Here is a 27827-nt window from a genome sequence, read left to right as displayed (position 1 = left end):
CACTCTCAACTGAGTTACAGTAATGTTGCTGGTCTCAGAGGAATGTCCTTCACTGGATCCCAGGCACAGAAACCTCGAGAGATGTACTGCAAACACCGTAGCCACTAGTCACGTGTGGCAACTGAGCACCTGAAGTACAACTGGCCCTACCTAACTGAGAAGTCCTGTAAGTATAAAATAGACATCCAATTTCAAAAACTTGGTGTTAAAAAAATAAATAAAATATTTACATTTGTTACATGTAAAATGATAGTATTTTAGATATACTGAAATAAATCATATTACTTCAATTCATTCCACCTATTTCTTTTTACTCTTTTAACGTGGATACTAAGATATTTTAATTATCTCTGTGGCCTACATTATGTGACTTTTGGGCAGTGCTGCTCAAAGAGGCTGCTGAGGAAGAGCAGAGGCAGCTTAAGAGAGTCCAGGGGTCTCCGCTGCCCTTTAGTGGGGCGACTGTTAGAAGGCCCAAGGTGGTCCCTCCCACGTGCATCATGAAAAATACCTTATAAAAGGTCTTGATAAGAGCTTTAGGCTAAGGACATACAGTGGTCATGGGTGTTATCTGCAAAATATTTCAGGTTGTGTTTGATTGCAGCTTCATAAAATTGTACTTTCTGACTCCTTATGGTAAGTTCTAGTTCAAGACTTCTCAACCTCACCCCCTTGATATTTGAGGCCAAATACTTCTTTGTATCTTAGGGAAATGGGGGGGGGGGCGTTCCTGCCCATAGGGTGTTTAGCAGCATCCCTGGCCACTATAGGGGTCAGTACTATCTATGGTTTCAGGCATCAACAGCAGGGTCTTGGAATGTACCCAATAAGCAGATAAGGGAGAACTGCTGTATTTTATGATTTCCCTGATTATTAAGGAAGGGATATCTTTTGTTTTATTTATTGGCCAGGCAGCTGTTTTCTAAATCATACTTCAGGTGCTTTTTCAATTCCTAGATGCCATTTAGATGTTCGTACATATACCTCTAAGCACATGTTGACTGTCATGTTCTTAAATCAAAAGAGCCTTTAAAACCTAAATTTTCATTAGGCAGCTTTTTGAAAATGAATCTCTATTAGAAATTTTGAAGAAACAAATGAATGGCTACAGGGACCAACATCACCAATGTCCACTGCTTACTGAGCTTTCCTATGCAACATGAGTTCTGCTCAGCCCTTTTTTTTTATTTTTAATATTTTTAGTTGTAGTTGGACATAATACCTTTATTTTTATTTATTTATTTTTATGTGGTATGAACCCAGCGCCTCACATATGCTAGGCGAGCACTCTACCGCTGAGCCACAACCCCAGCCCCTCTGCCCAGCCCTTTATGATGGTGCAGTTCACATAGTGAACTTTACAGATGAAGAAATGAAGGCTCAAAGAAAGGATATAGCTCATCTAAGATCTCAACTAACAAGTAAAAGAGCCCACAATTCAAACCCAGCTCTGTGCAATTTTGAAGCGTATGCTAATCAACCGTTTCCCACTGTTCTACAGCTACACATCAGCTTGTGATCCTAACAGCTGCCGTCAGGATGGTCCCTATCTGCATGATACACAAGTGCCCCTCTCCTATTCCTTGCTCTCTTCCTTTCCTCTGGCTCCTTTCAGCAGCAGATGTCCCCGCAACTCTTCCTTTCCTCTGGCTCCTTTCAGCAGCAGATGTCCCCGCAACAAGCGCCCTCATAAATCACTGCATCTGTCAGACTAACCCAATCTCATTACTGGGAGGCCTGAGCCTCTGCTTCTCTGCCCTTGATAAAATGCCAGGAACTGGTCCAAACCACAACTCCACAGATTAGTATGAGAAGGTTCCCTATGAAATAGGGCACATTAGTTTTCTTTAAACACATCCCCATGCAAAAAATCTACCATTCTCATTTTAAACACAGTGAGGATAGGGCAGCAATAAAAAAAATTATAATTCCCCCATTTCCACCCCAAATTCCCACTTCAGCCTGAACATCCTTCTGACACATGGTTGTTCTAAGAGATGACATGAAGTTGCCTACAAATCTCTCTGACTCTCAGTTTTATGCTGGGACATAACTTTAAGGCCACAACCTATTAAAAGATAAAAATGTCCTTGATTATCTAAAAATGAGACTCTCAGCATCATTCAGGCTACACGCTCTGCTCATTAGAACCTTGGGAAGCCGAAGAAACCAGAATAACCTGCCAGAACCCATCTGTAACCCTCATATGCCCAAAATATGTCACACCAACCAACACACGAAAAGAAAGAAGGGGAGTGCCATTTTCTTTGCCCTACTGGTTCCTTTAAGCTGGTATTCTGCTTCCCCCCCCACACCCCAAGGAGCTACTGAGTGCTGAAAGCACAGATTCTGCAAGGATAAGTTAGCTTCAGCTGGTCCAGAGAAGGAGCCAAGGAGTTTCAAAGCCCGAGATGACAATGAGGGAAACGATGCAGTCAGAAAGTGACATTTAGAAGAAAACAATGCCAACAGCAGATCAAGGGTTAACAAGCCTGATAGCCAAATCCAGTTCCTTGTCTGTTTTTGTACTATCTGTGAAATAACATGGCTTTGACATCTTTAAATGACTGAAAAAGTTGAAGGAAGAACAATGTTTCATAATGTGATGATTTCATGAAGATTGAATTTCAACATCTAAAGGTAAACTTCATTAGAATGCAGGGCTGGGGGCGTGGTCAGTGGTGGAGCACTTGCCTGGCCTGTCTGAGGGCCTGGGTTCCATCACCGGATCCACAAAACCGAATGAATGAACAACACAGCTCCCCTTAGGTGTTTATATACCGATGATGGCTGCTTTGGTGCTGCCAGGGCAGAGCTGAGTAGTTGAGACACAAGCCTGTGGCCCATAAAGTCTGAAGTATTTACTATGTCGTCCTTTACAAAAGTTTTCCAACCTCTGCCCAAATTGTACAAAATCCTTGCATCCTTAGGAATGCTAAGTTTGACACCTTGGCTAAAATGGTTGCCAGCAGGAAGAACACTGGATAGGGTCACCAAAAGCTCCCGCAGGATCTACAGATCTAAGAGAGATGGGGTGGGAGGACAGAGCTGAACAAAAAGAATGACATCCAAAAAGAAAGGTCCAGGTCTCTACCTCTCGGACCTCAAGCAGATTCATGTTCCATGATATCTTGATATTTGAAAATTGAAGCCCACAGAAAACTAGCATCAGAGAAGTGCACTCTTTCCCATGTCATTCCCAAGGATGCAATAAGCCAATTTTTGTTGGGATGCCTAGTACTTAGGAGATGGGACATAGCACCCTCCCTCTTCCAACTTATAGGACCCCACCACATGTATCACCTGATGGGTTCTTATTCACAAAACTGGTGTTTCCTGGGAGAGAATTTCCCCCTCCTGCTGGACTTTAGGTCACTTATTAATATCAAGCTTCATTCCAAAATGGCTTGAGGTAATTCAATAATTATTTGGAAAAGCGATCTTTCAGAGAACCAGCACAAATGTTGAGGCTGGTCTTACCTCCTTATTGTGACTAGAAAGAGAGGAAAGTTGATGTGGCTGCTCCCCATACACATTTTATTCACTTGTTGGCCATCATCAGTGAGATACTGAGAAGTCCCATGGCAGAGCCAGGGAAATGCTGAGGAAGGCTTCCCAGCTCATGGTGCAGCTCCTCCCCAAGCACTTCCCCTCCTCCTGCAGTGGGCACCTGGGATACACCTCCATAGGGTACTATCATCAAAAGAAGGTTGGGGTTGTGGCTCAGTGGTAGAGCGCTTGCCTACCCTGTGTGAGGTACTAGGTTCGAGTCTCAGTACTTCACATAAATAAATAAAATAAAAGTCCACTGACAACTAAAAACATATTTAAAAAAGAATGTTGGTATGCAAAGATTTGGGGGGAAAAGAAGATATTCACTGAAGTGCTGTTTGGAATGGCAAAAAATAGAAATCAGAGAAATACAAATCATGTATTTTCCAATAATTAGGAAATTGGTCAAGTATTTCTAATAATTTCATGTAATAATATATTTATAATTAACTATTGAATATATATATATGTCATTAGCTATTCAAGGCACTTTATAGAAGAATACAGACACTTATGACAAAGGGTAAAGTGGAGAATGAGCAGAACACAAAACATTACACACAATACAATCTCAGTTTTGTGAAAGAAAAACATTTGTGTTTAGACAAAGAATTCAAAAGTCAGTGTAGGGCTGGGGATGTGGCTCAAGCGGTAGCGCGCTCGCCTGGCATGCACGGGGTGCTGGGTTCGATCCTCAGCACCACATAAAAATAAAATAAAGATGTTGTATCTACCAAAAACTAAAAAATAAATATTAAAAAAATTCTCTCTCTCTCTCTCTTTAAAAAAAAGTCAGAGTAAACATAAAATAATAATAATAACTCTAATTTACTGAATGCCTACTATGAACCAGGCACTGATCTAAATTCTTCATAGACAATCACCACTTAATCATCACAACCACTCTGTGAAGGTAGCCCTGTTGCTCTCCACAATCACAGGAGGAAACAGAAGTAAAGACACCCCGGGGACTCGCCCGAGGTTCCACAGTTGGTAAGCCAGGATTTGTAGCCAGGTTGCTCCAGATTCCAGGCTTTGATCCACTACATTTCCAAATTAGTTACAGCAATTATATCTAATGATATCTGGGAAAATGAGTGACTTTTGTTTATATGGTTACATTTTTTAAATTTCCTACAACTTACATGGTTAGTTTTATAATTAAAAATATGCTATATAAAATAAAGACAAAGTTGAATGCTCTGCTATTCAAGTTCATTCTGTCCTTCCTCGACAGCTGTGGAGACCTCCTTCCTCGAGTGTGACTCATCGGAGCTCACAGTTATACAACAGTTTCTCAGCCAGGGCTGGGAGAGGCAGCCAAACACTGCCCATCAGCCCTCCATCAGCTTTTGGGGCTCTGCATCTCCAAGAAGGCTCAGGGCTAGCCAGGAATATCCTTCTGTACTTGACTCACCCTAAGACCTGAGAGCTGGCTTCACCATGGTGGTATCTCACTCGGCTCTAATGTAAATATTCAAGATAATCCAGCAGGTCAAAGACAGGAAACCATGGCAGAGGACTCTTGGCAATTATTGCAGTTTGGAGGACATTGACCTTCCTCAGCAGGCCCCCTGGGCCTCCACAAAGACTCTTCCATAGAACACTACCCTTTCCTCTTTCCAGAAAGTCTTTGTCACCTAGTTCTAGTAGCTCTTGTTATTCTCAGGATCAGCCTGCTTGAGGAATGACTGATAAACTGAATGTTGGCATTAAGATCTAGTAGTGTTCAAGTTTCTTTTCACCAGTGGGCTTTACCTTCTGGGGTTAAGTGTCACAATTGCTACTACAAGTGTCCCCTCCTGCATCAACAAGGTTGACAACTGTAGGACAGATATCCTGAAAACTAAAGTGACTCTGCAGAGGAGCACCATTAGCTCCTGCCCTAAGAAAATGCCATTGCTACCGGACACAGTGTTGCACGCCTGTAATCCCAGCAGTTCAGGAAACTGAGGAAGGAGGATCGTCACTACAAAGCCAGCCTCAGCAAAAGTGAGGTGCTAAGCAACCCAGTGAGACCCTGTCCCTAATAAAAATACAAAAAATAGGGCAAGTATGTGGCTCAGAGGTTCAGTACCTCTGAGTTCATCCCTTGTACCCCCACCCCCAATAAACTGTGTGATCTTGAAGTTATCATTATACTCCTCTGGGCTCTGGGCCTCTTCCTTACACCACCCCCATAAACTGAAACTATTAACAAAAACTTTGCTACATGCTTCATATCATCAACAGGATCAAATGAGACCATGCACAATATGATTTGTAAGTAATGAGATGTTTTCAAATGATTAAGAATTTTAATTTTAATTCTTAGAAATTCAGCTCTCATGGTAAATTAGTCCATAGTTTGCCTACCTCAGGTTGCCCAGGAGTTCAACTAGAATAAAAATTTCACAAAGAATCAATTAAGCCAAAATAATTTTTGGGACACTTTCTGTGCCAAACAAGAGGTTAAACATTTGTTTTAGTCAGCTTTCTCACCGCTTTGACTAAAAGATCTGATCAGACCAATTTTAAAGGAGGAATAGTCTATTGAAGGCTCACAGTTTCAGAGGTCTTAGTCCACAGAAGACTGGCTCCACTCCTCAGGGCTCCAGGGGAGGCTGAACATCATGATGGGGGAGTGTGGCAGAGAGAAGCAGCTCACATGATGATTAAGAAGAAGAGAGAGAGGAGACTCTACTCTCCAGATACAAAGTATACCCTATAGCCATGCCCCAATGAACCACTTTATCCAGCCACACCCCACCTGCCTCCAGTTACCACTCAGTTAATCCCCTCAGGGATTAATCCACTGATTGATTAGGTTAAGGCTAGAACCCAATCATTTCTCCTCCAAACCTTCTTGCATTGTCTTCCATGTGAGCTTTTGGGGGACACCACATCTAAACCACAATGACATTAAACAAAGTCATCACTGTTAACATGGGCTTTACATCAGCCAGAACTGGTTTGGATCCCATTACTGCTACTAGCTGGATGTACAGTGTGGAGAAGCTAAGTAACTTGTCAAAATCTAGATGTCCTTATCTGTAGAATGAAAACACTGATACAATATCGCAAAGGAATGGGGGAGGATCTATAAGAGACAGTTCTGTTAACATTCAGCATAATGTCTGACATACTGTGAGCAATTAACAAAAAACAGGTAACTGGGGGTATGGAAAAAGACAAAACAATGAAAATGTTGCTTGCAGCAAAGTCAAGTAGCCTCAGCCCAAAGGTTAAGGCCTAGTGAAGGGTTAAGACAGATCAGAGATGAAAACAAGGGAGGAATCTCTTCCTGGAGCTTCCAGCCACAGCACAATGAAACCTTGCACACGGGGAGTTCAGAACCATGAATGTGAACAGAAGTGGACCTTTCTACAGCTCTTAGATTACCCCCTTCCATCCTGAAGTGATCTGGTGGATGGTGTGGGGACCTATCATGAGCTCTCAGCAGAACTTATCTTCAGGTTCTCACAGATTCAGTGGTGCTCAATCTTGAAATACTGCAATACTTCTGGACTATCTGGCATATAATAGAGCTATTAAAATGACAAGTCACATTGCACAGCAGCAGCCCTGGACAGGTCTGGCAACTGCTCAACAGACCAAAGGGGCAGTAGCCGGGGCTTGTGCAGCATCCACCAGCAGCTGCAGAGAAGCCTGGTACTGGCAGGCAGAGGCCTAGGGCAGCTGGGGCCAATGATTCAGGATTTTTGGGCCCAGGCCACATAGGAAGCACAGGCAGCCAAGTGTATCATATCTCTTACAAGCCAACAGCAGGCCCAGCCCTCCGTGGTCTAAAACAAGGTGCCAGGGTCTTTACAGTGACTGAGATGGTTAATCTTGATTATCAAATTAATTCGAAACACCTAGAATTAAGAGATTTCTGAATGGGTCTATGTTTCCAGGGTATTTCCAGAGATGATTGGGATGCAGGATGGCAACATGACAATGTAACCCCTCCCTGAACATGGGGGGCACTGTCCAATAGACTGGGGACTGGTTGGAACAAAAGACAGAAGAAGAAAACCGTGAGGGATGCAAGCTCCACTCTTGGGCAGGTGCATCTATTGCTGCCGCCGCGGTCCATAGGCATGGAACACCTTCAGCCTTCCAACATGGACTCTCACCAGTGACCCTCCAGGGAGTTTCTAGGCCTTCAGTTTCGGATGGGGGCTGCATCATGGTCCCTTTTGTTCGCGGCTCCAGCTTCCTGAACTGAGCTGTTACTGGTTTCTCCAGCTCTCCAGCCAACAGAGGGCCATTGTGGGGCTACCCACCTTCTAATCATGTTAGCCAATCTGATAAACCCCTTTAATAATCACACATATACTTACCCTGTTGCTCTGTTCCTCTAAAGAACCTTGACTAATATGATAATCAATTTAATAGGGAAGTTGATGCAAGGGTCTGCTACTATTTCCTACACCAAACAGTGGAGGTCATTTAGCTAGTGAAAAGAAACCTTCCAAAATCAGCAAAAAACTTGGAAATTAGAGTGATATATAACTTGTGTTGTAAGTTATCATCTGGTAAATAATTTTAATATGTGCATATACTTTTGTTTATAAAAAAGGAATATTTTATGTCATGTATATTATCATACCAGTTTCAATTATTTTATTATCATTGCAGATTCCATAATATCAGCACGTACACCATTTCTGCACTCGTTTTTTAGGTCTTTGCTGGAATAGCACCTGATTATGGGTCTGTATCCCCAGACGTTTATCATGCTATGTAGCCACGGGAGAATGACATAATCAAGGACTCAAAAAAAAAATACAAAAATTTGGGAATGAATTAGATGATTCCCTAAGTTCCCTCCAGTTCTAAATCTCTTTGACACTATGATCACTATATAAAGGCCTTCTATTAAACAAATATTCTAGACTAGGCACACGGCTAAGTAGTTTCCATAGACGACTAACCTGGACCCTCGTGCTATGCACAGCAGCAGGTGAGAATCTCACTAAGGAAAGCTGAGCCTTGGTTAACTTTAGTAATGGTAATGACCAAATGAGAATGAACCTAGGGTTTACTGGTTACAAGGCCTCTGCTCGTTTCCACCTCTCCATCCTGCCTTCTTTCATGAGGGACTTTATCTCTCATGCTCCCACACTTCTACCTCACTCTGTACCTCCACCCCAAGACTCAGAGCAGTCTGATCAATATTAAAATTACTTGCAAATGTATCAGTTCCCCCTCAACCTCACTGATCCTGGGTCCCTTGAATAATAGGGAACATGTTTCTAGCTGTGTCCTAACCCCAAAGGCCTTAACACTGTTCCGAGAACACAGTAAGCACTCAATAAATGTATGTGTAACTGGACTATTATACAAAGCAGGACCCAGAGAGAAGATGGTAGAGATGGAATGGAGGACTGAGCATATGGACCTTGGCAGGGAACTGGCCTTTGCCTAACCGTAAGCAGATGCTTTCACTATTTCTTACACTTTGAATTTCTGATATCAGCAGTGATTCTTCCAGAATCTATTGAGCCTGCTCACCAAAGAGATAAAAAGAAGGCCCGTGATTTTTCCATTTCATCAGGCAGAGTCAGGTACATAGAGTCATAGAAGTGAACATCCTCCTTCAACCTGAAAGGAAGCAACTCAGACTTGTCACAGCCTAATATATGATGGGATATTAGCAATGTCCTCTGTGTCTCAAAAGATACACCAGGAAGATAAAATGATTACCCAGATCATTACTATAATTAATTTTTTAAAAAATATATTGATATTTAAAATTAACATGAAATCAACTACATATCTAAAATGTAAATATTTAATAAATGTTGACAAATATATGTCTATCACACATGCACATACATTATTAATTCTTGCAGTATATATGAGTCTGCTGTGAGGCAGCATCCCATCTGTACCCAAGACAGTGAAAAGACAGAGTACAATACAGCACTGTAGCAATTACACACGCATACATTAGGCTCAAAGGGATCTCACACCAAGAACCAAATCAGAAGAGAGTCCTCTATTTCTCATTAAATGTAACATACCTAGACCTCCTGGAAAGTAGGGATCCTCTCACCATCCCTCACAAAGCAAGGATGACTTTGAACACAAAACAGCTTCTATCAGTATTTTAAATGTGACCCTTCATCTGGGATCCTTACCTAAAACATGAATTCCTGATTTCCATTTCTGCCTATGATACAGTAAATAGAATTGGATTTGACCTCCTGTGATAAACCGGATAAGTTATATGAAATATCTGTTTTAGACCAAAAGGACTGGGGCTTTTGAAAGAAGGGAAACACACAGAGGAGTTCACAGCAGCCCAACTCTCTGCCTGCTACATAAAGGGAGTTAGGGCCTAAGCAGAACAGTGGTCTTGCTGAGCTGCAGAGCCAGGGATTAAAGATACAAAAGCTGCTGAGAAGCTGGGCTGTGTGAGGCTATATAAAAAAATAAATAAATAAAGAGTAGAACAGTGTGGGAGATGGAGGTGGGGAGGAAAAGGGGAAGGAAGCAGAAGTCTGCAAGGAAAGTCACCTTGTCCTTGGCTGAGGTCTAGGCTGTGAATATACAAAGTGAGACTTCATAAAGGCCCAGGAGAGACTGCCTGCTGGAGGGCCGAGAACCAAATCAGTACTGTAGAACAAAGGTACACAGCTGTATTCCAGAATTTCCACATCAGAAAGACCATATCCACACTAGGAATAAGGATGGCAGCCTAAGGTAAAGGCCTTATGCCGGCACTAAGTTTAAAACCACAATAGGCCCACTTTAACAAAGAATGAAACAATCCTGACAGGAGCAGAGGATGTGCCCGTAACTTAACTGTCTTCCAGAATAAAATTCAATGAGCTTTAAAGGAAAAGGACAATCCAGACTTCTTACAAAAGTATCACCACAATGTCTCTCATACAATTTAAAAAATTAAAAATAAAAAAACTGGAGAAGTAAAGACACAGGGGAAATTGACAATAGAAATTGATATTGAAATTAGCAGACATGAATTTTACAGCTCCAAAATATCTTCAAAGATGCAAAGAAAAAGTAGTCTCAGTGAGTTAATAACAAAGAATGTAAAGGAAAAAAAATATCAAGAATTAAAAAGTATAACATCTGAAATGAAATTTTGCTAACTGATCTTAAGAGATTAGAAGCCACAAAAGAAAATGTTAGTGAACTTGGAAATAGAGCCATCAAAAATTTCTAACCTAAACAACAGAGAAAAAAAAAATTGAAAAAAATAGAATCTCAGTAACCTGTGAGACATCAAGTAAGTAAAGCACAAGAAGGAAAGGAGAAGAAAAGGGATGGAACAAAATATTTTGTTCTAAAATTTCTCAGGACTGAATGCGTAGCTCCATGGTAGAGTGTTTATCTAGCATGTGTGAGGTGCTGGGTTCAATTCCTAGCACTGCAAAATAACATAAAATAAGATAAGGTTTTCCCAACGGCAGAACTTGGCACTACTGACATTGTGGGCTGATGATTATTTGTTGTGGGGGCTGTCATGGAGGTTGTTGAATATTTAGCAGCATGAGTGACCTCTAGTAACTATATTCTAATAGTATCTTCCTCAACCCCGCAGGAGACAGGCAAAAAATATCTCCAGATATTGCCAAATAATTCTTAGAAGAGCTCAACTGTCCCTAGTTAAGAACTACTGTGATAGATACAAGTAACTCAGCACACCCCGAGGAAGATAAATACACAAAGAACCACCTTAGGGAATCTTAGTAGCAGATAGAAAAAAAAGACACATTACATGCCAATGACAACAATGTGAATGATGGCTGAACTTATCAGAGGCAGCTAAGGTCAAAAAGCAATACAAAGACGTTTAGAGTGCTGACAGAAAAAAAAAAGGAAATCCTTTAAAGAAACAAAAATGAGAGAATTTGTTAGCAGCTGGCCTGCACTACAAGAAATGCTTAAGTTCTTTTGGCATAAGGAAAATGTTTCTAGATGGAGACTTCAATATACAGGAAAGAATGGAAAGAATATACATGGTAAATATGTGGGTAAATATAAAAAACAATTTTCTTTTTTCTCTCTTATTTCAAAGACAACTGTCTCAGGCAAAAATAGAAACACTGTATTATAAGGTTATTATGTAGACGTAAAATATAGTCAAAATAGCATCAAAGATGGGAAGAGGGTAAATCAAATTCCACTGTTACAATTTTTTTTTCATTTCGAGTACCTATAGATTAGTAAAAGAATGCATATTGAAATCAATAAAATAACTACATACCAAAAAAAGAAAAAAGAAAGACACAGCCAAAAAGTTAACAGAAAAGTTAAAATTTCATATTAAAAATTTATGATTAATCCTAATAAAGCTGAAAAGGAAGAGAAACAAAAATAGAAGAAACAATTAGAAACAAATAACAAGACATTACATTTATCCCAACCATATTAATAATTAAATGTAAATGGACTAAACACTATTATTAAAAAGCAAAGACTGTCAGACTGGATAAAAGCAAGACAAACTATATATTATTTACAAGGGATGCATTTTAATTATAAAGTCATAGACGGTGGACACTAAAAGGAAAAGAAAAGATTAATCATGCAAAACAGTAAACAAAAGAAAGCAGATATGTCTACAATTATATCAGACAAATTAATTTCAAGACAAGGAATACTCCAGAAATAAAGAGGAATGTTTCATAATAATAATCTTTCCAAAGCTACAACAACCTAAAAATATGTATGTGCCTAAAAACACAGCTTCAAAATACATAAAGCAGAAATGCACAGAACAATAAGATTAAAGAAGATGCATCCATGTTCACACAGATGTAGATTTTTAAACCTCTCTCAGTAACTGAGAGAACAAGTAAACAAAACATTAGTAAGTGCACATGGAGTACTTAAACAATAATATTGTCTTAGTCTGATTGTGTCATCAGAACAAAATGCCCAAGACTGGGTAATTTATAAATAATACAAATTTATTTCTCAGAGATATGGAGGCTAGGAAGTTCAAGATCAAAGAACTGACAGGTTCGGTATCAGGTGAAGGCCCATTCCTCATACATGGTGCAGTCTAGGGGTCCTAACATGGCAGAAGGGACAGAAGCAGAGACAGACGGATGCATTATCCTCACATGGCAGAAGAGCAGAAGCACCAAACTCACCCCTCAAGCCCTTCCATAAGACATTAATCCAATCACCAGGGCAGAGCCCTCATAGCCTAATCACTTCCCCCAAAGCTCCACATCTTAGTATTACCACCACAATGGAGATTAACTTTGAACATGAGTTTTGGAGGGGTCACACATTCAAACCATAGTTAAGTATCAACTACATAAGTCCTAATTGAAATGCATAGATACAGCAACCAACAATTTAAGAACATACATTCTTATCAAATGCTTACTTACATATGCCAAGGCCATAAAATAAGTCTCAACAATTTTAAAAGGTTAAAAAAAATGCACATTTCTGGGTGTGAACCCAGACTCACTGAATATCTGAAGGCACATGAGGAAACCAAGGCTCAAGTCACCCAGCTTGCAAGTCACCTGCAGAGCATGGAAACGAATACAGCTCTAACTCCAAAGGCTATGTTCCCTTTGCCATAACCTCGACTATAGTCTAGACAGGGGAGATAAAACAAACATATGAATCACCAGAAAATATTGTTCTTGGTCCCCTAATGCTGTCTACCTTGCCATGACCCTGGGTGCAATTACTTGAGAAAAGTCAGGGTGAAAACTTCGTTTATAACCTATATGTCACTGAGCTGGAAGGAGGATCAACTAAAATATGTAATAAAGAATCCTGAAATTTTGGAACTAGAAGTGCAACTGATTGGGAAAATTTTCATTTGTGTGTGAGCACATGTGCACACGTGTATATGTTTGTGTGTATGAGAGTGAGAGAGGGAGGGAGATAATGAGGTTAAGAGGAGGGGATGAGAAGGATGAAAGGAGGTACAAGACAGAGATGTAAATTCTAACTTTTTTACTTGAAAACCCACTGTTGACATTTTGGAAACTGTATTTCCTGGCAATTTTTGTGTACACTCACACATATACATTTTATGTTCTGAGCCCTTATACACAGAAATAAGATTGTACTGTACAGTTCAGGTCATGCCACTTTTCCACTTAATAGTAAAGATTAGTGTTAAAAAAATCATTATATATTTTTTGCTAACATCTTTCATAGGGCTTCATCATAATTATTAGAGGATTTTGGTTCATTAGACTCTGCAAATATTATAAGCTATGGGCTTGAATAGGGGTTCACAGGGGTTTGTTCCCACCTTGGGTGGGGGTGCAGGTTGCTGAAAGAAGGGATTTACAAAAGAAGAGATATCTGAATCACAGTTCTCGTGGAAATGGGCTAAAGAACATTTAGCATAAGCCAGGACAGCAAGTAAAGGTCAATAAAACACCAATCAAGGAACTACATAAAAATGAAAAGGATCATAACGCAAGCATCACTTACAAATCTACCAGGGACGGTGCTAAGCTCACCCAACAATGAAACGTAGGTGTTCTGGTCTCCACTAAGCCTATGGGGACAGAGGGAGGCTCTGGGATGGCAAGTCATGTGTCAAGGCACAGGCTACAGTACACCCTGGAACCAGGACATCATGCTATCTCCTGGGGTACTGAGACAATGAAGAGGGTGTGTTGGGATGAAGGATAAAACTACGTGAGTGGTCCTCAGATACCAGAAGGCTTCAAAGAATATAAACCTTTTACCAAACTCTCTGTGTAACTGCCTACAGGATTTGGTCCTCACACTGACATAACCAATAATGAAAGAAAAGAAGAGAAAGAAAAAAAGAGAGAGAGGGGGAAAGAAAAAGAGAAGGAAGGAAAAAAAGAGAGAGAAAGAGAAGAAGAAGGGAGGAAGAAAGGAAAGAAGGCAGAAAGAAAGGAAGAAGAAGAAGAAGAAAAAATGTGTATCAGAGAATTTCCAAGAAGCCATTTGCCTTAGACACGGAGCTGTATACCCAGGGAAAGCACATCCTTTAGGGCATAATTCAAAAGTCAGAATTCTGTCCCAGGGTACCTGAAGGAAATTCCAAGGCAGTCCTTCAGTATCTAATTACTAGATAAATGTACTTCAGAGACTGGCAAGCAGTCTCTGTAGTAAGTCAGGCCAAGCATGAGAGGGCTCAATGAAGCTAAGCAGACTCAGTGTGGACACAACTAAAAGCTAACTAAACAGGGAGTGAAATACTCTGCAAACGAGCCCCAAGACTAGATTTAAAAAAAAAAAAAAACCCTACAGTAAGCATTTGCAGAAAAATCTGCTCCCTGAGTACAAAGAGATTCTATTATTCCTTTGTTTCACTGACCTCAAGAGAAAAACCACATCGCTATTTGTAGACCTAGCTTCTGCTTGTGGAGACAGTCTCACAAATGTCTGGCTACTTCCCTGCAGCATGGAAAAACTGACTACCAAGTAAATTCAAAGTCAGTGACAGGGCTGGTTCTGAGCTGGGTAGACTCACTGAGTCCACACACAGCAGCTATGGGTTAAAACTCAAGACCAAAGGCACAGCCTATCTACCAGGTAGTAGAAACTCAGTTCTTACCCTGCTTCAGACTCCTCCACTCAAAAAAATACCCCCCATCTGCTATTTTTCCCAAAGTCTCAACTCAACATTTATCACTTCTAGCGAACCAGAAAAGGAGAAAAAGCATTTGATATGAAGATGATGTGATTAAACTAACTCGATTTGTGTACGAGCAGAGAAGGATTCAGGACACTCCCCCTTCTTCCTTACTACCTGTGTAATAGTGGAGAGGTCAATTTATCTCTTAAGGTGCAGTTTCCTCAATTGCAAAAGGGGATCAAATGATGTCCTCCATGTACATGATGAAGTTTAAATGAGATAATAATGAAAGATAAGTACCTCTTACTCTAAGGCAATCATAAATAATGTTTGCCTATGCACACCCACCTTCTTATTCCCACTCAGGAACATGGAGGAGATCCTACTGGACAAAAACAAACAAAACCACACACACACACAGTAAGAAAGGAAAAGAGACAGAGAAATGGTATGAATCTTGAAATGCCATATCCTTCCATTAATTCAGTAAAAAGGCCAATTAATTATTGTATAACCTTCTGCAAAAAGAAAGCTATGCTGCCTTCCTCATAAATCCTTACAGAGATAAAATCCATCATTCATCAGAACACACTGTCTGCAACACTTACAACTTAGTAAATGGTAAGTTGAGGAGGAGTGTAGGTGATGGCCCTGAATTAACTAGAACATTACTCACAACTGATCACCCCTGGGACTCAGAAAACTTCCCCTCATCTAGAGATCTCCATTGTATGTGGATTTGAACAGTACAGAGAACAGGTATCCAGGAAATGATCCTCAGATGGGAATCCTCCCATGTGGCCCCATCCCGCCTGGAGCCAGCTTACCAAGCAAAGAATGGGTCCTTCCCTGATTCCAATTGTTAACTAGCTGCTCTGGCTGTCTTTCTCACTTAATTATGCTCCAATAGTCTTGACAAGATTGGCTGGGCTTCACTGTAAATCATGACAGTGGAAATCCTAAAATAAAAGCAAGATTAATGATATGACCTCAATCTTGGCATGAAGGTCCATCAATTGGGAATAATGGCCGTAATTGAATTCTAGGCATAGCACTGCCAGCTAAATTAATTTTTTCTGAGACTAGTTTCTTCACCCAGATGAAGATAACTGAAATGTGCCAATGACAGCTAAGCCAAATACCGGGTCCTGCTGGGGAGACAGATAACTGGTTTCTTCCCTGGTATAACTGGTTGCCCAAACATCAGAACAGCCTGAAGTCACGCCACGGAGGGGCCATCGCCATCATAAGGAGACTGGAGGAAGAAACTGTGTGGCCTCTCTTCTACAGGCAGCTCCCACACAGCAATGGAAATGACACCACAAGTGCCATATAGAAAATTCAGTTACACCCAGGGCCTCCCTGAGTTCAAGACAGCTTCTGCCTCCACTTGACATGTGGCCCATCCATATTTCAGAATGGCTCTTCTATTTCCTACAGTCTTCCTGTACGCTTCTGTCTGCTTTGGGGACAAAGATTTATATGCATGTATCAATCCTCATCCAACACTGAAGAATGGGCATGACAAAGGAGGAAAGGAGGGATTGTCCTGGGATGAAGAGCAATGTGGATAAGGTCGTGCCTGTGGTATACACTGGAACCAAGATATCACAGTGCTTCCGCACAGAACTGGGAGTACATGGAGTGTCAGAAAAGGGTGAGAAGTGAGACTGGGAAGGTGCGTGGTCCTCAGACCCCAAGAAACTAGAAGGCCAAACTAACCTTCAAAGGAATAGATGAAGGCATTAGAATTATTAGAAAAGGTGTGAGGATACTTTTGTTGAAACTCACCAGACAAAATTAATTGAGAATGGGCAAAAAAAAAAAAAAAAAGCTTAGTAGGAAGCAGTGCCTAATTTATATACGTACTGAGCATCCAGTACAACACATACCACGGTAAACAATCAAAAAGGACACTTAATTGAACTGAATTGAATCTGTCAAGAAAACAAGCGCTCCAACTCACTTTTTAAAACTATAATTATTATTAGTGTGGATTAACTGTACAAAATAATTGGTTTGTGACATTTTCATACATACACAGGATGAATTGCATTCAACCGCAGCTAGATACTAACAGCAGTGGCTGTCATTTATGAACCACCTTCTGATGGCTGGGAACCAAACGACAAGTCTACATCCATCATCTTACTTGGTCCTCACAATCATGCTGCCAGGTAAGTTTTATTGTCCCCTTTATACAGATGAGCAAACCGAGGACCTGTCAATCTGCTTGGGCTGCTATAACAAAATACCACAAACAATGTGGCTTATAAACAACAGAATGTACTTCTCTCTGTTCTAGAAGCTGTGAAGTCCAAGACCAAGGTGTCAGCAACTCAGAGTCTGGCAAAGCCCATTTCCTGGTTCTAAACAGTGCCTCTTCTCTGTGACCTCACACGGTGGAGCGGCAAGCAAGTAGTTCTTTGGAGTCTTTTTCAAGGACACTCATGATGGCTCTGCCCTCAGAAGCTAATTGGCTCCCAAAAGCCCCACCTCTGAACACCATTACAATGGGGTTTAAGTTCCAATACATACATCTGAGGAGGGGAGAAGACCCAAACATTCAGTCCACAGCAGCCCCCAACACCAAAAATCAATGTGCACAATCCAACCCTGGACAATTCTCAGGACATTTTGTTGCTTCTTATTAGTTGCTAAGAGTGTAAAACATAAAAGGAAATAGGCAAGCCCGAATGCTCTGCTGGAGAGCAGAAAAGCAGACACTGGCCTCATGTCTGCTCTGTGCATGATCTAAGGATATTTTTAAGACCAGACCCCCAGCAGGGGAAAATACTAAGCATCAGTTGCCAGAAGGGAACAAATTAATGAAAACTGCCTGCTAAGACTTTGACAGGAGAGGGAAACCAGGGTCCCGCTATGATCCTGAGACTCACAAAGAGACAGCAGGGGGGCAGCTCAAGATGCTCTTTTCTAAATTAGCCTCTTCTTGCCACCCCATCCCACCCACTCCACAGGCACAGTCTTTAGGGTCAGAAGCTGCTCAGACTTTGATCTCAGGTTCATCAGCCACATGCACAAACATTCCAGAGGGGCAGCAAAGCCCAGGAGGGGGAAAGAACAAAAGCCCAAAGAACCAAACTGCAAATGCGTTCTCCATCTTCCCCAAAGAACCATCCTACAGATTTCTTAAAACTCCCCATTGTCAAGTCCCTTTGAGACAGAAAAGCACATTAGCACTAACAAACCCAGGGTCACAGCTTTCTTTCTTTGAGAAGACTGTAACAGAAAGAGCCGATAAATCATTAGCAGCATCTGGCCTCCTTGGGTGCCTTTTAGATCCCAAGTAACATGATCAGAGCTCACAGACTCTGAGATTTCAAAGACAGACAATCACTGACAACCACAAAAAGAGTATCTCAGTTAAAGGGGGATGACAGGCATGCCTGAAAGCAGGTGGTTTTCCATTAAGTACATGTGTCCCCTGCAAAACTGAAAGAATGGTTAAGAGTGGGTGGGCAGATGCATTTTAAGGATGCATTTAAATTTGTTTTCCTTCTTTAAAGGAAGGAAGGGGATTAAATGAACTCTAGATAGGGCAAGGGAGAAAAGGGGAGGGAGGGGAACAGAAGGGGCATAGGGGTAGGAAAGATGGTAGAATATGATGGTCATCATTACCTTAAGTACATGTATGAAGACAACCAGAGATATGAAAAACTGTGTCTATATGTGTAATATGAATCGTAATGCATTCTGTTGTCATATATAACAAATTAAATTTTTTAAAAGAAATTTTTAAAAAAGGAGGAAGTGGGGTTTATACAGAACCTTAACACACATTGGAAGAGGGTGATACAGCCCTTCGTTGTCTGATATCAGTCCCCACTCGATGTCTACAACAAGCCCATTTGCATATAGCATAACTGTACACAATCAAAGATGGTGGCACTGGGAGAAACTAAACTTCCCTGAGCTCCACTTCTGTACTAGATCCAAGGGAGATGTTTCACACACATGATCTCCTTCTATCTTTGCAAAGACCCTGCAACAAAAGCCAAGTCAGTCCCACTTTACAAGTACAGAAATGAAGCTCAGAGAGGTTATATAACCTGTCCTAGTGAACAGCCTACAAACAGAGGTGTAAGGGGTTCCTGGGCATCAGGTCTGACTCCTGATAGCCTTTGTCTGATGCACCCAGGATACTACATCAGACAGCCTGTGTGCCGACTGAATAATACAGATTTCTAGACTTTTTTTCTGAATCATAATCTCTGAGGGTGTGATCCAAAGTCTGTTTCTGATGAATAGGGAAGTGTAATAACAAAGTCACAGCCCTATGCCATACGACCTTACCAAGGCCCTAAATGGAGTCAGGTGGGGTGGGGGAAGGGCTACAGAGGGGCTTCATTTGCTGAGAACTTTTATAGGCCAATTGCTTGAATATAAGTTATCACATTTAATTCTCACAACAACTGCTATGGTGGATATTCTCACACCCATTCCACAGAGGAGGAAATTGAGGCTCAGCAAAGTTAAATAGTTAGATAAAGGTCACATATCTAACAAACAACAGGATCAGAAAATGATCCAGGTCTGTCTGGCTCTAAATCCCCTGCCCTTTTACTGTTGCATTCATCATCTTTCTTGTTTGACAGAGAGCTGAGTTCTCACTGCAGTCGTCAATACTGTATGGATGGCTGTAGTTCTGCAAGGACCCAAGGAAGCCCTTGCCCAGTATGAGTCAAATAGCAGAAATGGCTCATCCTGGGGGTGCCCAGCTCTTTCTTCAGCTGTCACTGATTCTGTTCTGATAAGAGTGGGAGCCTGGACTCACCGAGGACCATGGGGGCAGTGGAAAGAGCAGCCATCAGCCGTCCTACCAGCACACCTCCAAATTCCAAGTCTACTCCCTCCCAGCCACAAATCCAGGCATTTGAGAATCCACATTATCTGAACCATGAGGGTAACCCATGGAGTTGCACATTCCATATACATGTGTGCTCTTAAGCAAATGGCTTTCCATCTCCAGGAAAAGTCTCTTCCTCTGTAAAGTAAGTGGTGGATTTTCCTGCTCTCTATAGTCCCACCAATACTGGCTGACCCCATGATTCACAGACTGTACTGTGAATGTCCAATTTTGATCCATGCAATTTACCACAAGCCATGCACTGGTAGAAGCCCCACCAAACTGAACATGGAGTTGTAGTTTTAGCTGCCACTGAGGGTGACATCATCTGCAGAACAAAGCATTCAAATCTCCATCATGGTTTGCTTCTGTTTCTGCCCTGGAAACCCTGGTCATGGCTATTACATAATAGGTTGGCCAGCTGCAAATTCCTTCTATCCTCCTTCTCTGCACTTGGAATTAATCTCAAGTGACCACCTGATGACTGACCACTGTCCAGTTGCCCTTCTTTTAGCCTTTAAATATAAGCATATTTTCCATAAGCTCTTAGAAGGCAAGATGGTTGTGGCTTGTGAGGTTGAGGCAGGAAGGTTGCAAGTTCAAAGCCCGCCTTGGAATTTAGTGAGATCCTGTCTCAAAATAAAAAATAAGAAGGGCTGGGAAAATGGCTTAGTGGTGGAGCACCCCTGAGTTCAATCCCCACTACTATCAAAAAAAAAAAAAGGATAACAAATGGAAGAGGCTCCCACAAGCCAAAGATGGGTCCATTTGAGCTGCAGTAAAAATAATTAGAGTAGGTCAAAAAATAAATTGATGTTTAAAATATGAGAGAGAGAAAGTTCATTAGTCACCTGGTGAAGGCTTGAGAACTCCCCATCCCTTTAAAAAAAAAAAAACTGGTAGGAAAAAAATTCAAGCCTTTTTCTTGCCTCTACTTTATAAACTATATTTGAAGGTAGCCAAATATCTGATGAGGGAAATTTTTTCCTCCTAGAAGTATTGCAGCTAACAAAGAAGGAAATGATAGAACTTACTGTTTGCAAGCTCTAATAAAATAGTGGAACTAGGCAACAATCACAAAAATAGTAACAACCATACATTGTATATGTATGAGACAGTTTTGCAAAAATAATCTAATCCAAAAAAAATCTGATCAAGTCTAAATCTAACTACCAGGAACACATAGATTAAATGCTACCATAGGATGCAATTAGCAAAATCCAAACTTCAGGAAAATCTATAGTACAAACATAGATTGCAAGAGGACAAAGAGGGAATGAAAACTTTAAAAATATTAAAAGACTTAGAGACATGTCAATCAACTTCAATGTATTATTTGGATCTTGGCTCAGGCAAACTCTAAAAAGGAAAAGATAAGACTCCTACTCTTAAGAATTGGAAAATTTTAAGCAGACAGATATTGGATGATATTAAGAACAATTGATACTTTAAACAGGATGAGGATACTGTGGTGATGTTTTTAAAATAAGCCCTCATATTTTAGAGACATATTGAAATATTTAAGGGTGAAATTATGTTATGACTGGGCTCTACTTCACGATAATCTAGAGGGGCAGGCACAGGTGCAGAACATAGGAGACGAGTCATGAGGTGACACTTGTAAGAGCTGAATAACAGGGTCACGGATTTCTGTTTCTAGTGTATTTCTCCTTCCTATTTAATGCATATTTTAACTTAGAAGGCTGGGTATATCACTCTGTGATAGAGTGCTTGCTTAATAAGCATGACATTAAGTACAATGTATATATTTATTTACACACACTCTTATGTAGATACTATCCACTTTTCCTCCCTACTGATGGTCCTCCCAACCTGATCTCAGCCACAATCATTTCTCATACGTGAATTATTGCAGCAGGCTCTTAACTAGATGTCTCTGCCTCCACCCCTTTCTCTCTTAGGTCTGGTTAATAGACAGAAAAGAAAGTGATCTTATAATAAATAGGGCAAATCATGTTAGTCTGCTGTTAAATCGTCAAATGATTTCCCATCTCACTTAGAATAAAAATTCTTAATGTCTCTGAGGCATTATAGGACTTGGCCTCCTTATGACTCTCTGGCCCTGTCTCCTTCACCTCATTCCCTCTCTTTGTTGCAGTCACACTACCCTCTATTCAATATGCACTTGCCTCAGGACCTTTGTACTTACACTTGCACAACTTATCATCTACATGTCCACATGAGCTTGCTTCCTCACTCCCTACAGGTCTCTACCTAAATATTTCTTCCACGGGCTTTTCAAATCAACCATTCCCATTCTCCTCATAATAGCTTATTTTCCTTGATGAGACTATATTTACTCTGCTCTCCCACTATCTCCACATACTAGAAAAGAAATTCCATAAAAGAATAGTTTCATTTGGCCAATATCTCCCAGAGTGTCTGGCTCAATAAACACTGTAGGTTTTGTTGTAGTTTAGATTTTGTTTTTGAGGTGGTGGTGGTACTGGGGATGAGGGTGTTCAACCACTGAGCTACAACCCCAGTCCTTTTTTAAATTATTTTTTATAGTTGTAGATGAATACAATACCTTTATTTTATTTATTTATCTTTATGTTGTGCTGAGGATCGAACCCAGGGCCTCACACTTGCTAGGCGATCACTCTACCACTGAGCTACAACCCCAGCCCCTCATTTTTTTTTATTTTAAGACAGCGTCTCACTAAGTTGCCCAGGTTAACCTCAAACTTGGAATCCTCCTGCCTCAACCTCCCAGGTAGCTGGGATTACAGGTGTGTCCCACTGTGCCCAACCAAATATTGTTAATTTTGACCATATATTCAGGACTATAAACTGATTAGCAATACTGTGTACAGAGCAGTGAGCAAAGGATGGCTGGGTAGGCAAGACCATGTTATAGAATGCCTTTAAGAAAACATGAATTTTGTCTTCTAGGTGATAGGAAGTCTCAAGCTATATAGACTAGACCTTCAAATTTTAGTTCTAGTCATTCTTATCACAACCATTATTATAGTGAAAGAAGGGCATGCTACTTAGATGCTTTTATTCCACATATACGAGAAGGTTTCTCACTTCTAATTAACCTCCTGAACACCACACCCCTGGTTGGCCTGAAGACAGGTCTTTCCTCCTATGTTAAAATAAATCAGCTCTGGGGCTGAGGTTGTGTCTTAGTGGCAGAGCCTTTGCGTCACATGTATGAAGCACTGGGCTCCATCCTCAGCACCACATAAAAATAAATAAATAAATAGATAGATAAATAAATAAATAAATAAAATGAAGGTGTTGTGCCCATCTACAACTAAAAATAAGTAAATATATGTATATACAGATATATATTTAAAATAAATGAATAAATCAACTCTGCATGAAAAGTGTGGACATACACCAAAAAAGGCAATAATTTCTCCACAGGTTCTGTGAATAGAGAAGCCCCATAGGCATTAGCAACTTGGGCTGGGAGTGATGATTAGGAAAGAAACTGTTCAAGAACTGAAAACCTCTCTGGTTGACTGGCCACTAGGCCCTGGTGGAGACGTGACTGTTTGGCATGGGCAGCTCCTGGGTACTGGGTGGATACAGAGAAAACTGAGTGGCCTTATTCCCTCCCTCACCCCCAGCCCTGTTCCCATAGGCAAAAATAAAATAAAATTAAATGAAATCCAGCTCACCTTTTTATGTGCCCACCACCAGCCAGAACCCTAGATCTGGCCATTTCTATCTATAGCCTCCTAAATGTCCTGCTGACCCCCAGCCCCAGCTCTGGACGCCTTTAATCATCTCCAGCGGGCTACTGTTGAAATGTGAACTAGAATCTACTGTTTTAAAAAAGTTCAGGGGCCCTTCCATCCACCAGCCCCTAGCTCCAGTCCGAGGAAAGGACTTGCGATCCTCCCAACAGCCCATGCTCTCCCTTCTCCTGGAAGTGCTCACCCCTTTCCTAGGCATCGTTAGCTGTGCCAAGAGTATTTTTGCTCTTCTTTTCCTATTCTTATCCTTTTAATTTCTTTCTTCTGTCTGATTGCTCTGGCTAGGGTTTCAAGGCCTATGTTAAATGGAAGTGGTGAAAGAGGGCATCCCTGTCTTGTTCCAGTTTCTAGAGGGAATGTTTTCAATTTTTCCCCATTTAGAATGACGTTGGCCTTGGGTTTAGCATAGACAGCTTTTACAATGTTGAGGTATGTTCCTACCATCCCTAGTTTTTCTAGTGTTTTGAACATGAACGGATGTTGAATTCTGTCAAATGCTTTTTCTGCATCTATTGAGATGATCATGATTCTTGTCTTTAAGTCTATTGATATAATGAATCACATTTATTGATTTCCATACGTTCAACCAAACTTACATCACCCACTTGATCATGGTGCACTATATTTTTAATATGTTTTGGTACACAATTTGCCAGGATTTTATTAAGAATTTTTGCATCTATGTTCATGAGGGATACTGGTCTGAAGTTTCTTTCCTTGATGTGTCTTTGTCCAGTTTGGGTATCAGGGTGATAGTAGCTTCATAGAATGAGTTTGGAAGGGTTCCCTCCTTTTTCTATTTTATGGAATAATCTGAGGAGTATTGGTGTAAGTTCTTTGAAGGTCTGGTAGAACGTGGCTGAGAATCCATCCGGTCCTGGGCTTTTCTTTGTGGGCTTTTGAAAGCATCTTCAATTTTATTGCTCGAAATTGATCTGTTTAAATTTTCTATGTCTTCCCATTTCAATTTGGTTAGGTCATATGTCTCTAGGAATTTGTCAATGTCGTCATGATTTTCTATTTTATTGGAGTATCGATTTTCAAAGTCACTCCGGGCAATTATCAAGAATACAAGTAGGGGCTGGAGTTGCGGCTCAGTGGTAGAGCACTTGCCTAGCATGTGTGAGGCCCTGAGTTGGATCCTCAGCACCACATAAAAATAAATAAATACAATAATAAATATATAAATAATAAATAAACTACAACTAAAAAATAAATATTAAAAAAGAATACAAGTAACAATAAATATTGGCAAGGATGTAGGGGGAAGTTTACTCATACATTGCTGGTGGGACTGCAAATTGGTGCAACCATTCTGAAAAGTGGTATAGAGATTTCTTAGAATACTTGGAATGGAATGACTCAGCTATCCCAATTCTTTATACCCAGAGGACTTAAAATCAGCATATTACAGTGATGCAGAAACATCAATGTTTATAGCAGCTCAACTCATAAGAGCCAAGTTAGAACCAACCTAGATGCCCTTCAACTGATAAATGGATAAAGAAAATGTAGTATATATACACAATAGAATATTACTCAGCCATAGAGAAGAATGAAATTATGGCATTTGCCGGGAAATGGATGGAACTATAGAATATCACGCTAAGTGAAATAAGCCAATCCCAAAACCCAAAGCCTGAATGTTCTCTTTGATATGTGAATGCCAACCCATAACAAGGGAGGGTAGGGAAGGAAAATATAGAAAAAAAGTTCATTGGTTTAGCAAAAGGGAATGAAGGGATTGGAGGGGGATGAGAATAGGAAAGACAGCAGAATGAATCAGACATAACTTTTCTATGCTCATATATGACTATACAACCAATGTAACTCCACATCGTGTACAACCACAAGAATGGGGTGAAAATTGGAATGGGCTGCACTCCCTGTACGTATAATATGTCAAAATACACCCTACTGTAATGTATAACTATAAACACCAAAAAAAATGCTTCTATAAAAAGAGTATTTAGCCCACTGGCTGCTTCCCACTCTGCGCAACCATCTCCACTGCGGACTCCGGCAGCTTTATCACCAGAGTCCCTGCAACCTAGTTTCCTTTTTAACCTGCTGCATGGGATCACCGAAGTGCCCCACAGTGTCCAACGCAGTGTGGACACTAGCTCCTAGATCCCCTCCAAGGATTTAAAGGAGAAGAAGGAAGTTGTGGAGGAGGCAGAGAATGGAAGAGGCGCCCCTGCTAATAGGAATGCTAATGAGGAAAGTGGGGAACAGGAGGCTGACAATGAGGTGGATGAAGAAGAGGAAGAAGGTGGTGAGAAAGAGGAGGAGGAGGAGGAGGAAGGTGATGGCGAGGAAGAGGATGGAGATGAAGATGAGGAGGCTGAGGCAGCTATGGGCAATCGGGCAGCTGAAGATGACCGGGACGATGATGTTGATACCAAGAAGCAGAAGACCGATGAGGATGACTAGACAGCAAAAAAAGGAAAAGTTAAACTAAAAATAAAAGGCCACCGTGACCTATTCACCCTCCACTTCCCACCTCAGAATCTAAACGTGGTCACCTTCCAGTAGAGAGGCCTGTCCCGCCCACCGGCCCACCGCGGGCAGTGCCACCTGCAGTGACACGCGCTCTTCACCACCCAACCAAACCACAACGTGAATTTGCAACAGGGGAGGAAAAAAGAACAAAACTTCCAAGGCCCTGCTTTTTTTTTTTTAAGTACTTTAAAAAAGGAAAAATTGTTTGTATTTTTTATATTGTTAGTGGTCAGCCATTTTTAATGATCTCAGATGACCAAACCAGGCTTTGGAGCGTTTTCTCTCCTACTTCTGACTTTACTTGTGGTGTGACCATGTTAATTATAATCTCAAAGAAGAAAAAAAAAAAAAACTTGTAAAAAAAAAAAAAGGCAAAAACAAAGACAAAAAAAATCTTATTCCAAGCATTCCAGTAACTTTTTGTGTGTATGTGCTTTAGCTGTACTATAAGTAGTTGGTTTGTATGAGACGGTTAAAAAGACCAAAGATAAAAAGGTTTCTTTTTTTTTTCCTTTGTTTGTCTATGAAGTTGCTGCTTATTTTTTTGGCCTGTTTGATGTATGTGTGAAATAATGTTGCCCAACAATAAACCCGAATTTTATTTTGCTGAGTTGTTCTAACAACACAAAAAGAGTATTTATGCTGTCTCTTCTCCAGCAGCAATTCTGCATGTTGTATGCACCACCCCGGGAAACACCTTTCTCAAAGACCTCACGATTCACCACCCTGAGAGAGACTGCCCAGCTTAGGGGTTTTGTAGTCTGCATTCTCCTAATTCTTCTGTCACATGGGGTTACATCTTATATTTTCAGTTTTCATGTCTGCCTAGAAAATATTCCAAGTATAATCTCATCTGAGTCTCCCTTTTCCTTTGACACAGTTTTGTTATTGCTCTCTCCAAAACAGAGATGCGTACATTAACCTAACAATAAAATTGCCATCTTTTTCTCAAGTATTTAGTCCAAGAGATTCATAATTTATCTTTAGCACTTCTTATAATAGATAAAACAGATACCGACCTGGCTGAAACCTCAGTTACTTTGCATAATTATATTTATTTCTATTCATGTCTATGCTTCCTATTTTAAAAAATGTCATGCAAACAATCTGTAATAATGGTTTTCTAGGTTCTACCTTCAACATGATATAATTAAACACAAGACAATATAAACACTAAAATTTGGGGAAACTAACCAAATAGTGCCAAGGGCATTATGAAAAGCACTATTAAGGTTAGGATGGAGCATAATTTACAGTTATTTTCTCAAAAGTTTAAGACAATACCCATGGAGAAAACAATCCTAAGTTGTTTTTCTAATGATGGCCCTGACACTTTTTAAGCTACTATGTCTTTCGGGTGTTCCAACTACTTGCACAATAACCAGATGGGAATGCTGGTTCTGTCTCCTGCTTGTTATGTTGTGACTTAATGCTTTTGAGCCTCAGTATCCTCAGCCATAAAATGAAGATAACTATCCCCAGCTCAGAAAGCAGCTGTAAAAATGAAGCAGAACAAAGTCTGTGGAAGCGCTTTATAAACGGAAAATAAGGTACTGATGGTTTTTATTCATGGCCAATGGCAAAGCACAATACATTTAGAAGATAAGGCTCTTCACAGGGC

General features: G+C 40.6%; 1 protein-coding gene and 1 pseudogene across 3 annotated transcripts in view; one reads left to right on the top strand and one right to left on the bottom strand.

Annotated features, from left to right (window-relative positions):
* Positions 1 to 27827, bottom strand: part of Dnajc6 (DnaJ heat shock protein family (Hsp40) member C6) — a 152984-nt gene that overhangs the window by 48277 nt on the left and 76880 nt on the right. The window lies entirely within an intron of this gene.
* Positions 19910 to 26230, top strand: LOC117794830 (prothymosin alpha-like; annotated as a pseudogene).

This window comes from Marmota flaviventris, chromosome 10, assembly GCF_047511675.1.
Source record: "Marmota flaviventris isolate mMarFla1 chromosome 10, mMarFla1.hap1, whole genome shotgun sequence".
Lineage (NCBI taxonomy): Eukaryota > Metazoa > Chordata > Mammalia > Rodentia > Sciuridae > Marmota > Marmota flaviventris.
The sequence above is the reverse complement of the archived record's forward strand: the minus strand, read 5'-3'. Positions and strand labels throughout refer to the sequence as shown.